Source organism: Ranitomeya imitator, chromosome 3, assembly GCF_032444005.1.
Source record: "Ranitomeya imitator isolate aRanImi1 chromosome 3, aRanImi1.pri, whole genome shotgun sequence".
Taxonomy (NCBI): Eukaryota; Metazoa; Chordata; class Amphibia; order Anura; family Dendrobatidae; genus Ranitomeya; species Ranitomeya imitator.
In genome coordinates, this window is record NC_091284.1 from 305,350,441 (window position 1) to 305,363,947 (window position 13,507).

At 43.4% G+C, this 13,507-nt stretch overlaps 1 protein-coding gene across 2 annotated transcripts in view; it reads right to left on the bottom strand.

Annotated features, from left to right (window-relative positions):
* The window catches only part of SYNRG (synergin gamma), a 474,426-nt gene that overhangs the window by 397,495 nt on the left and 63,424 nt on the right, over positions 1-13,507 (bottom strand). The gene's annotated exons all lie outside the window — the stretch shown is intronic.

Sequence of the window (13,507 nt, forward strand, 5' to 3'; positions counted from 1 at the left end):
TCCTGTACCAGTTGTGACTTGTATTGTTCAAGATTATTGTACCTGTTTTTATTATGTATACCCCTCCTCACATGTAAAGCGCCATGGAATAAATGGCGCTACAATAATAAATAATAATATATCTGTATTTTAAGTTAATTATTTGTTTGAATATCACATTACTTTCTGTGAGCGACAAAACTTTTGTCTTGCCAAAATCTGACCATTCTGTGTCCATTACCTGATCAATATTTCTGCATGGATGCCAATTTATTTTCTTAATCAAAACCACATTTCAGAGGGTTTCAGCTTTCAAATGAATAGTTTATACAACCAATGGATGAATTTAACCTCAGGTTATAAGCTTTTATTTACAGAACATGGATAAGCGACATAACTTCTGTCAGGGAGTGTAGAGTACTGGGGATTATGCGGTACCAGGACAGGTTATTACACTTGAGGTTATTTAGTTTGCAATATCGCCCCTAAGCCTTTGTTTTCCAATGTGTAAATATATGAGGGGACAGTACAAAGACCTTTCTAATCTTTTTACTCATAGACCTGAGACCGGGTCAAAGTGGTATCCTCTACGTCTGGAGGAAAGAAGGTTTATACATAACAGATGCGGATTCTTTACTGTAAGAGCAGTGAAACTATGGAACCCTCTGCCATATAATGTTGTAATGTGTGATTCATCACTAAAATTTAAGAAGGGACTGGATGCCTTTCTTGTAAAGTATAATGTAACAGGTTATATATACTAGATTCCTTGATAGGACGTTGCTCCAGGGAACTAGTCTGCGAATTGCCATATGTGGAGTCGGGAAGGAATTTTTTTCCCCAATGTGGAGCTTAGTGTTTGCCGCATGGGTATTTTTGCCTTTCTCTGGATTAACATGTTAGGTTATGGGTTGAACTGGATGGACTTAAAGTCTTCCTTCAACTGTAACCCCTTTCTGTTCCTGGCACATTAACCCCGGGAAACTGCGATCAAACATGATCGCAGCGTTCCGGCGGCATAGGGAAGCATCGCGCAGGGAGGGGGCTCCCTGCGTGCTTCCCTGGGACCCTTGGAGCAACGCGATGTGATCGAGTTGCACCGAGCGTCTCCTCCGTCATCTTCCCTGCAGGCTCCGGATCCAAGATGGCCGTGGGGCTCCTTCCGGGTCCTGCAGGGAGGTGGCTTGCAAGCGCCTGCCCAGAGCAGGCAACGGCAAGCCTCCTGCAGTACCTGTCAGTTCGCTGCACTTTGCAATGCACTGCGTCAGATCAGCGATATGACACTTTACCATGATGTCCCACACTGGGACAAAGTAAAAAAAACGGTAATTAATCTTACCGATAATTGTATTTCCAGGAATCCATCCTGACAGCACCATGGAGGACGTCCTTCTTATCCACAGTGGGACAGGAAACCACGAGAGTTTAAAAAGGACCCTCCCCCTTCCACCTTTCAGTGATTTTCCAAAGTAACACATCTGGATGGATGCAAACAGAAAATTTATTTTGAACATAAGATTAATACAAATGTTACTTAACATAAGTATAACACATTTGCATTAGGGAGGGAACTATCCGTGCTGTCAGGATGGATTCCTGGAAATACAATCATCGGTAAGATTAATTACCGTTTTCCAGGTCACCACCTGACAGCACCATGGAGAAGTACCAAAGGAGACTTCCTGGTTTAGGGTGGGACTACAGCTTGAAGCACCTTCCTACCAAAAGCTAATTGGGAAGAGACTACATCTAATTTGTAGTGTTTTGAAAAAGTGCTAATGTTAGACCAAGATGCTGCCTTGCAAATTTGATCTATCGAGGCCCCCCCTTTTTCTGCCCAAGACGCGGCCATAGCCCTAGATGAGTGAGCTCTAAGGCTATCTGGAGGATCTTTTCCCTGTGCCTGATAGGCTAATAGTGGATCTAATCCATCTGGCAATAGTGGATTTTGATGCTTTCTTCCCCTTATTAGGACCCCCGTACAAGACAGAGAGATTATTACCGTCTCCAGGCCCTAGTCATGTCCAAGTATTTAAGTACCGTCTCCCTGACATCTAAGTTATGGAAGAAAGATTTTTTTTTTTATTTCTAGGGAACTGGCAAAAAGACGGAAGAACAACTTCTTGGTTAATATTTGAAACTGAAGCCACCTTGGGAAGAAAACCTGGGTCAAGCCTTAAAACCAACCTATCATCAAATATTTGTAGATAAGGGTTCTGGATGGGTTCTGAAGTTCCCCCAATCTTTTGGCTGATGTAATGGCCACTAAGAAAACTGCTTTTAGGGAAAGATTAGCAATATTTATCTCTCTCTATATCAAAGGGCTCCTTACATAATTCATTAAGGACTAAATTAAGGTCCCAAGGAGGGACAGTCTTCCTGATTAGGAGTCTAAGCCTCATAACTGCTCTAGAAAAACGAGCGATCCAAGGGTGAGCAGCAAGGGAAGAGTCGTAGAATACGCTGAGGGCTGCTATCTGAACCCTCAAAGTACTCGGTTTGAGCCCTTTCTTGAACCCCTGCTGTAAGAAATCAAGAATCCTAGGTATGTTAGGGTGATCAACATCGATTGTTGTGTCTCCACAAAAACTGCAAAATTTCTTCCAGATTTTGAGATATATCGTCGAAGTCACCGGCTTCCTACTTGCTTGTAGGATGGAAATCACCCCTTCTGATAGGCCTCTTGTCCTTAGGATCTGCCGTTCAGGATCCACGCTGCTAACCGCAGATTCTCTGGGTTCTCATGAAGGATCGGACCTTGAGAAAGTAAGTCCCTCATGACTGGAAGATGGTAAGGACTGTCCACTGCCAGCTTCCTTAGAAGGGGGAACCAGCTCCTTCCGGCCCAGAAAGGGACCACCAAAATCACTCGAGCTCTGTCCTCGCAAATCTTTCTGAGGACCCGTGGTACTAATGCCAGAGGGGGAAAGGCATATAGCAGACCCGTGCTCCATGACAGAGAGGGCATCTACCCCTGCTGGATTCTCTTGAGGGTTTAGTGAGAAAAAGGTTCTTATTTTTGCATTCCTTCTGGTTGCAAATAGGTCCACAGTCGGGGTTCCCCAGCGCTGACACAGGGTATCGAAAACCTTGCTGTTCAGCTCCCACTCTGTGGGTGATAGTTTTTCCCTGCTCAGAAAATCTGCAACCTGGTTTCTTTAGCTTTCTAAGTGAACAGCCGAAATCGAAAGTACCGATCTTTCTGCCCATGCGAAAATCTGATCCGCCAGATGTTGTAGCTTCGGATGCCTTGTGCCCCCCTGATGGCGAAGGAAAGCTACCGCCGTTGTGTTGTTAGATAAGATCTTTAGATGTTTGTTCTTTAATAGGGTCCAGGCTGAACACAAAACCTTCCAAACCGCATGTAGCTCTCTGTGGTTTGAGGAATTGTTGCTCTCATCCAAACTCCATTGTCCTTGGTAGTATCTTCCGAGTACCTGGCCGCCCCAACCTTGTTGACTTGCGTCCGTGGTTACCGTGACTGCTGGGGTCTGGATCCATGGGACCCCCACCTGAAGGTTCTCTGACAGTCCACCATCGTAGGGATTCTCTGACCCGATAGGATAGGACAAACTGTCTGTCCAACGAAGACTGTCTTCTGTCCCATGTTGTTAGTACCGCTTTCTGCAACTGACGGAAATGGAATTGGCTCCAGCTGACGCATGGGATACAGACTGTCATTAGACCCAGGATCTTCATTGCATCTCTTATTGTTACCCGAGATCTTGCAAACTGTTGAACCTTCTTTATCAGGTCTGACCTCCTCTTGTCAGGAAGAAACGATTCCCTGATCTTTGAATCTAGTATTACACCTAGAAACTGCCTCTTTGATCTTGGGGTTAGGTGTGACTTTTCCCAGTTCAACACCCATCCTAATTTCTGCAGTGTGGAGATCACCAACTGAGAATCGATCTCGAGTTGCCCCACTGAGTCTGCCACTAACAGGAAATCGTCCAGATAGGGTATTATAGTGATATCTCGCTTCCTTAGATAAGATACGATCTCCGTGATGAGTTTTGTAAAAACTCTTGGAGCCGACGCCAAACCGAATGGAAGGCAACGAAACTGATAGTGGAAGATTGACCCCTCCTTTTCTACTGCAAATCTTAGGAATTTTTGATGATGAGAAAAAATTGGCACGTGATAATATGCACTTTTTAAGTCCAAAGTGCACATTACCACATCTTTTCCTAACAGGTGAATTGTGGAGCGAATGGACTCCATCTTGAACCTTTTGTACTGCAGCCAACTGTTTAGCGGCTTGAGATTTATAATGGTCCGGGATTCTCCTGATGGTTTTTTTTTATAGAAAAGAGACCCGAGTAGTGGCCTGTTCCTAATTGGTGAGGAGGTACGGGAGATATTGCCCCCATCCGAAGTAGATCCTGAATGTCTGACCATATTGGTGAGATCGAAGAGAGACGGGCGTTGGAAACGAAATACCTTTCTGGGGGAAGGGAGTCGAACTCTATCCCATACCCCTGAGATATAACCTGAAGGACCCACGGACTTGAAGTAATTTTTCTCCACTCTCCCAGGTAATTAAACAACCAACCCCCTATCCTGGTGCCGTCATTTTCTCTGGAACTCAGATCCAGAGTTTGAGGGGCCTGGATCTTTATTTCAGTTCCTATTTTCTCCCCCTTTCTGATAACTCCATCTCCCTTGTTTACCCTTACCCCTATAGTCTGATATCTGACTGTAATAGGGCCTACGAAAGGGCTGGAACTTTTTCTTTTTCTCTTCTGGAAACCCCTTCTTTTCCTCAGAAGCCTTTTCCAGAATATCGTCTAATATGGGCCCAAAAACTCTGCCTCCTGAAAAGGGAACGAAACATAATTTGTTCTTGGCAGGAACATCTCCCGACCAGCTTTTTAACCATATAGCCCGACGGGCTGCATTTGATAATGATTGACCTCTAGCCGTGAACCTGACAGATTCAGCAGTAGCATCTGCAAGAAACCCCGTAGCTAGTTTTAGTAAAGGGATAGCATTGATAATAGTCTCCCTAGAGGTTTTGGCTGACAACTGATCCTTTAAGTCATCAACCCATAGATGCATCGCTCTCGCCACAGATGTCACCGCTATATATGTGCGGATCACTGCGGCCGAGCTTTCCCAAGCTTTCTTTAGGAGACCATCTGCCTTTCTGTCCATAGGCTCCTTTACGTTCGAGGAGTCTTAAAATGGTATGGCAGTTCTTTTAGACACCTTCGCAAGTGGGATGTCAATTTTCAGTATATCTTCCCAGTCTAACCTCCTCATGGTCAAAGGGAAGACGAAGCCTAAAGTCTCTCGGAATAGATATCCTCTTCTCTGCCTCTTCCCACTCCTCCAAAATCATTGAGCTGCGGGAGAGTTGAAGAAGGGGTTAACGGCTGCAAGCTAAGAGCAAAGCCGAGACTGGCAACTCGGACTCACCAAATGTGGGCATTAACCGGGAAGACTTTTGAAGTCTGCGAACGCAGCCCCCCGAACATCTCATCTTGGATAGACTGAGAGGTTGAAGGTTCCTCAATTTGCATAGTTTGTCTCACCGCACTCAGCAGCTCATCAATATCATTGGAAGAAAATAAATATTTTTTCTCCTTATGAGGAGGGTCTCTACACAATTCCTCCATATCAGATTCGGAAGGGCTGTCTTCCGATGACAGATCTGACTACCTCTGTCTTTTCCTAGACCTGGGAGGATCCTGGAAGTCAGACTGGATCGACTGGGAGGCAGATAAGTTAGATATTGAAGCCTGCACTTCTTCTCTAACCATGGCTCTCATGCTTGTTATTAGGGAGGCCTGTTCCTCTATAATAATAATAATAATAATTTTTATTTATATAGCGCCAACATATTCCGCAGCGCTTTACAAATTATAGAGGGGACTTGTACATTCCTCTCCTACAATACGAGCGGCGCAGGACTCGCAGAGAGGCTTTTGCCACGAGACATTAAGCTTTGTGGCACAGATAGGACACCTCTTAGTCCTGCCCGTCTTCTTATCCCCAGATGAAGGACGCCCCTGGAATAGACAAAAAGACCGCTGATGGTACCTTTAATAGGGCTATAGAGAATCGCACCACTTAGTGGGGACTCACATGTGCCAGGGAATCCTGCTTTCCCGGGACCTCCGTGCTGACTGCAGGTATAGAGCTTTGTTCCTCCATCCTAATGCTGCGGTGCCTAGTGCACACTACCTAGCCCCCACATACCTTTTATCCTTTGCTCTGTGTCCCAGCACTCCCACAGGAGCGAAGAAGATGACCGCCCCTTGCTGCCGACCGCGACCCGGAAGTGACGCGGCAGCGGTGAACCGGAAGTTCATTGCGCCCATGCTTGCCGCCGAGATACCTGATGTCCGGCGTTCTCTCTAGCGTTCTGCCGAACCTGCTTCCTCCTGGCACCGGAACACCTGCGAGGGTGCACCCTTGCAGGGACAATATGCAGGTACGTCTGGGCCGTCATCCAAGGTCGAGAGTCCCCCCCAGGGGGAAGAGACCTTCCTCACCAGGAGCAGCGCTGCACTGGTGCTGCTGAGGGACCCGATTACTAGAGTGTCAGCAATACAGAGGACATCCAGTGGGAAGGAAGAGGCCGAGCCCCCCCATCCACACACTTTGCAGGGACAGCGAATCTCGTCGTTCCCATCCACAGTGGGACAGGAAAAATACTGAAGGGTGGAAGGGGGAGAGTCCTTTTAAACTCTCGTGGTTTCCTGTCCCACTGTGGATAAGAAGGACGTCCTCCATGGTGCTGTCAGGTGGTGACCTGGAAAAATAAATATTTACATGTGTAAAAAAAATCCTAAATAAAAAAAAAAAAAAAAATTATATATATATATATATATATATATATATATATATATATATATATATATATATATATTTTTTTTTTTTTTTTTTTTTTTTTGTTCCAATAAATACATTTCTTTATGTAAATAAAAAACAAAAAAAACAATAAAAGTACACATATTTAGTATCGCCACATCTGTAACGACCTGACCTATAAAACTGTCCCACTGATTAACCCGTTCAGTGAACACCGTAAAAAAAAAAAAAAAACCTAGGCAAAAAACAATGCTTTATCATCATACTGCCGAACAAAAAGTGGAATAACACGCGATCAAAAAGACAGATCTAAACATTGTACCGACAAAAAAGTCATCTTGTTCCACAAAAAACGAGCCGCCATACAGCGTCATCAGCGAAAAAATAAAGTTATAGCCCTCAGAATAAAGCGATGCAAAAATAATTATTTTTTCTATAAAATAGTTTTTATTGTATAAAAGCGCCAAAACATAAAAAAAAGTTATAAACGAGGTATCGCTGTAATCTTACTGACCCGAAGAATAAAACCGCTTTATCAATTTTACCAAACGCGGAACGATATTAAAGCCCTCCCCCCCCCCCCCCCCCACATACACAAAGAAATTCACGAATTGCTGGTCTTTGTTCATTCTGCCTAACAAAAATCGAAATAAAAAGCGATCAAAAAAATGTGATGCGCCCAAAAATGATACCAATAAAAAAGTCAACTCATCCCGCAAAAAACAAGACCTAACATGACTCTGTGGACCAAAATATGGAAAAATCATAGCTCTCAGAATGTGGTAACGCAAAAAATATTTTTTGCAATAAAAAGCGTCTTTTAGTGTGACAGCTGCCAAACATAAAAACCCGCTATAAAAAAACAGCTATAAATAGTAAATCGAACCCCCCATTATCACCGTCTTAGTTAGGAAAAAAAAATAAAATTATTTATTTCCATTTTCCCATTAGGGTTAGGGTTGGGGCCAAAGTTAGGGTTGGGGCTAAAGTTGGAGATAGGGTTTGGATTACGTTTACGGTTGGGTTAGGGGAGTGTCAGGGGTATGGTTAGGGTTAGGATTAGGCTTAGGGATGTGTTGGGGTTGGGTTAAGGGTTAGGGGTGTGTTCAGGTTAGGGGTGTGGTCAGGGGTGGGATTAGGCTTAGGGGTCTGTTGGATTTAGGGTTGGAGTTAGAATTGGGAGGTTTCCACTGTTTAGGCACACCAGGGGCTCTGCAAACGCAACATGACGTCCGATCTCAATCCATACAATTCTGCCGTGCGCCCAAACAGTGGTTTACCCCCACATTTTGGGTATCAGCGTACTCAAGACAAATTGGACAATAACTTTTGGGGTCCAATTTCTCCTGTTACCCTTGCAAAAATTAAAAATTGGGGGCGAAAAATCAGCTTTGTGAAAAAAAAAAAAAAGATTTTTTGTGAAGCACTTAGGGGTTCAAAGTGCTCACTAAACATCTAGATAAGTTCCTTAGGAGGTCTACTTTCCAAAATGGGGTCACTTTTGGGGTGTTTCCACCGTTTAGGCACATCAGGGGCTCTCCAAACGAGACATGGCGTCCCATTTCAATTCCAGACAATTTTGCATTGAAAAGTCAAATGGCGCTCCTTCCTTTCTGAGCTCTGCCATGCGCCCAAACAGTGGTTTACCCCCACATATGGGGTATCAGCGTACTCAGGACAAATTGTACAACAACTTTTGGGGTCCAATTTCCCCTGTTACCCTTGGGAAAATAATTTAAACATTCCAAAAATTCATGTGAAACACCTGAAAGGTTAATAAACTTATTGAATGTGGTTTTGAGCGCCTACAGTTTTTAAAATGGTGTCACACTTGGGTATTTTCTATCATATAGACCCATCAAAGTGACTTCAAATGTGATGGTCACTAAAAAAAAAAAAAAAAATATGGTGTTGTAAAAATGAGACATTGCTAGTCAACTTTTAACCCTTATAACTCCCTAACAAAAAGAAATATTGGTTCCAAAATTGTGCTTATGTAAAGTAGACATGTGGGAAATGTTACTTATTATGGCTTCTTTCAGACTTGCGTCGGTACGGGTCCGTTGCTAAGCGGCGGCGTAACGCACCGACACACATTGTGAAAGTTTTGCACGACGTGGGCAGCGGATGCAGTTTTCAACGCATCCGCTGCCCATTCAAAAGTCCGGGGATGAGGGGGCGGAGTTCTGGCCGCGCATGCGCGGTAGGAAACGACGTTCCCCTGAACGTTTTTTTATGCCGACGGTCCGCCAAAACACGACGCATCCAGTGCACGACGGACGTGACGTATGGCCATTCGGCGTGATCCGTCGGCAATACAAGTCTATGGGCAAAAAACGGATCCTGCAAATGTGTTTTTTCCCCAAAACGACGCATTGCGACAGTTGCCAAATGATGCAAGTGTGAAAGTCATGCACCCTGAGGAAGGACTTTACCGAAACGCGCGTTGGGGTGGGCTGGAGCTGGCGTGATTCCCCATCTTCTAAGTGGTATGTTCACTGTTATTATCTGTACTTATATTTGTCTGTGGTTTGTTACTCTGTACCATTTAATAGCAATGCTGTGATGTAACCATTTGACAGTGTTTTACATCTTTACATGTGAGCCCACTATATTGTTATGTACCATTAATGGGTTAATTTATTTATCCCCATCTGGGGATCGCTGCCTCACTCCCAGGTTCCATGAGGTTGTGTTTCACGTCCCCTATCTTGCTGACTTCGTCTGTTTTTTGTATTTAATAAAATATCTTTTCTATGTATTTTGGACTAGGACACTATTTTGTAGTGGTTTGGCTTATTTGCAGAAGTGTGAAAGTAGCCTAAGTATTTTGTGTGGCATATCTCTGTGTTTTAACCCCTTTCTGCCATTAGACGTACTATTGCGTCCATGTGGGGTGGGCTTTACTTCCCAAGGACGCAATAGTACGTCATATGCGATCGGCAGCGCTCACGGGGGGAGCGCCGCCGATCGCGGCCGGGTGTCAGCTGTTTATCGCAGCTGACATCCGGCACTATGTGCCAGGAGCGGTCACGGACCGCCCCCGGCACATTAACCCCCGGCACACCGCGATCAAAGATGATCGCGATGTGCCAGCGGTGCAGGGAAGCACCGCGCAGGGAGGGGGCTCCCTGCGGGCTTCCCTGAGCCCCCCGCAGCAACGCGATGTGATCGCGTTGCTGCGAGGGTCTCACCTCCCTCCCTGCTCCCTCCAGCCCCGGATCCAAGATGGCCGCGGATCCGGGTCCTGCAGGGAGGGAGGTGGCTTCACAGAGCCTGCTCAGAGCAGGCACTGTGAAGGCTGCAGCGCTGCATGTCAGATCAGTGATCTGACAGAGTGCTGTGCAAACTGTCAGATCACTGATCTGTGATGTCCCCCCCTGGGACAAAGTAAAAAAGTAAAAAAAAAAAAAAATTTCAAATGTGTAAAAAAAAATAAAAAAAAATATTCCAAAATAATGAAAAAAAAAATAAAAATATTATTCCCATAAATACATTTCTTTATCTAAATTAAAAAAAAAAAAACAATAAAAGTACACATATTTAGTATCGCCGCGTCCGTAACGGCCCGACCTATAAAACTGGCCCACTAGTTAACCCCTTCAGTAAACACCGTAAGAAAAAAAAAAAAAAAACGAGGCAAAAAACAACGCTTTATTATCATACCGCCGAACAAAAAGTGGAATAACACGCGATCAAAAAGACAGATATAACTAACCATGGTACCGCTGAAAACGTCATCTTGTCCCGCAAAAAACGAGCCGCCATACAGCATCATCAGCAAAAAAATAAAAAAGTTATAGTCCTGAGAATAAAGCGATGCAAAAATAATTATTTTTTCTATAAAATAGTTTTTATCGTATAAAAGCGCCAAAACATAAAAAAATGATATAAATGAGGTGTCGCTGTAATCGTACTGACCCGAAGAATAAAACTGCTTCATCAATTTTACCAAACACGGAACGGTATAAACGCCTCCCCCAAAAGAAATTCATGAATAGCTGGTTTTTGGTCATTCTGCCTCACAAAAATCGGAATAAAAAGCGATCAAAAAATGTCACGTGCCCGAAAAGGTTACCAATAAAAACATCAACTCGTCCCGCAAAAAACAAGACCTCACATGACTCTGTGGACCAAAATATAGAAAAATTATAGCTCTCAAAATGTGGTAACGCAAAAAATATTTTTTGCAATAAAAAGCGTCTTTCAGTGTGTGACGGCTGCCAATCATAAAAATCCGCTAAAAAACCCGCTATAAAAGTAAATCAAACCCCCCTTCATCACCCCCTTAGTTAGGGAAAAATTAAAAAAATGTATTTATTTCCATTTTCCCATTAGGGCTAGGGTTAGAGTTAGGGCTAGGGTTAGGGCTAGGGTTAGGGCTAGGGTTAGGGTTAGGGCTAGGGTTAGGGCTAGGGTTAGGGCTAGGGTTAGGATTAGGGTTAGGGCTAGGGTTAGGGCTAGGGCTAAAGTTACAGTTAGGGTTTAGATTACATTTACGGTTGGGAATAGGGTTGGGATTAGGGTTAGGGGTGTGTCAGGGTTAGAGGTGTGGTTAGGGTTACTGTTGGGATTAGGGTTAGGGATGTGTTTGGATTAGGGTTTCAGTTATAATTGGGGGGTTTCCACTGTTTAGGCACATCAGGGGCTCTCCAAACGCGACATGGCGTCCGATCTCAATTCCAGCCAATTCTGCGTTGAAAAAGTAAAACAGTGCTTCTTCCCTTCCGAGCTCTCCCGTGTGCCCAAACAGGGGTTTACCCCAACATATGGGGTATCAGCGTACTCAGGACAAATAGGACAACAACTTTTGGGGTCCAATTTCTCCTGTTACCCTCGGGAAAATACAAAACTGGGGGCTAAAAAAATAATTTTTGTGGGAAAAAAATTTTGTTTTATTTTTACGGCTCTGCATTATAAACTTCTGTGAAGCACTTGGTGGGTCAAAGTGCTCACCACACCTTTAGATAAGTTCCTTAGGGGGTCTACTTTCCAAAATGGTGTCATTTGTGGGGGGTTTCAATGTTTAGGCACATCAGTGGCTCTTCAAACGCAACATGGCGTCCCATCTCAATTCCTGTCAATTTTGCTTTGAAAAGTCAAACGGCGCTCCTTCCCTTCCGAGCTCTCCCATCCACCCAAACAGTGGTTTACCCCCACATATGGGGTATCAGCGTACTCAGGACAAATTGTACAACAACTTTTGGGGTCCAATTTCTTCTCTTACCCTTGGGAAAATAAAAAATTGGGGGCAAAAAGATAATTTTTGTGAAAAAATATGATTTTTTATTTTTACGGTTCTACATTATAAACTTCTGTGAAGCACTTGGTGGGTCAAAGTGCTCACCACACCTCTAGATAAGTTCCTTAGGGGGTCTACTTTCCAAAATGGTGTCACTTGTGGGGGGTTTCAATGTTTAGGCACATCAGTGGCTCTCCAAACGAAACATGGCGTTCCATCTCAATTCCAGTCAATTTTGCATTGAAAAGTCAAATGGCACTCCTTCGCTTCCGAGCTCTGCCATGCGCCCAAACAGTGGTTTACCCCCACATGTGGGGTATTGGCATACTCAGGACAAATTGTACAACAATGTTTGGGGTCCATTTTCTCCTGTTACCCTTGGTAAAATAAAACAAATTGGAGCTGAATTAAATTTTTTGTGAAAAAAAGTTAAATGTTCATTTTTATTTAAACATTCAAAAAATTCCTGTGAAGCACCAGAAGGGTTAATAAACTTCTTGAATATGGTTTTGAGCACCTTGAGGGGTGTAGTTTTTAGAATGGTGTCACACTTGGGTATTTTCTATCATATAGACCCCTCAAAATGACTTCAAATGAGATGTGGTCCCTAAAATAAAATGGTGTTGTAGAAATGAGAAATTGCTGGTCAACTTTTAACCCTTATAACTCCCTAACAAAAAAAAATTTTGGTTCCAAAATTATGCTGATGTAAAGTAGACATGTGGGAAATGTTACTTATTAAGTATTTTGTGTGACATAACTCTGTGATTTAATTGCATAAAAATTCAAAGTTGGAAAATTGCGAAATTTTCATAATTTTCGCCAAATTTCCGTTTTTTTCACAAATAAACGCAGGAACTATCAAATAATTTTTACAATTGTCATGAAGTACAATATGTCACGAGAAAACAATGTCAGAATCACCAGGATCCATTGAAGCGTTCCAGAGTTATAACCTCATAAAGGGACAGTGGTCAGAATTGTAAAAATTGGCCCGGTCATTAACGTGCAAACCACCCTTGGGGGTAAAGGGGTTAAAGAGCATGAAAAGTCAAAGTTGGAAAATTGCTAAATTTTCACCAAATTTCCGTTTTCTTCACAAATAAACTGAAATAATGTCAAGGAAATTTTACTACTGACATGAAGTACAATATGTCACGAGAAAACAATGTCAGAATCAGCGGGATCCGTTGAAGCGTTCCAGAGTTATAACCTCACAAAGGGACAGTGGTCAGAATTGTGAAAATTGGCCCGCTCATTAACATGCAAACCACCCTTGGGGGTAGTAACATGTTACTATCATGAAGTACAATATGTCACGAAAAATCAATCTCAGAATCACTGGGATCCATTGAAGCGTTCAAGAATTATTACCTCATAAGGTGACTGCGGTCAGAATTGTAAAATTTGACCTAGTCATGAAAATGAAAATAGTCTTGGTGGGGTTGGGTGGGTAGTAAAGGTGTT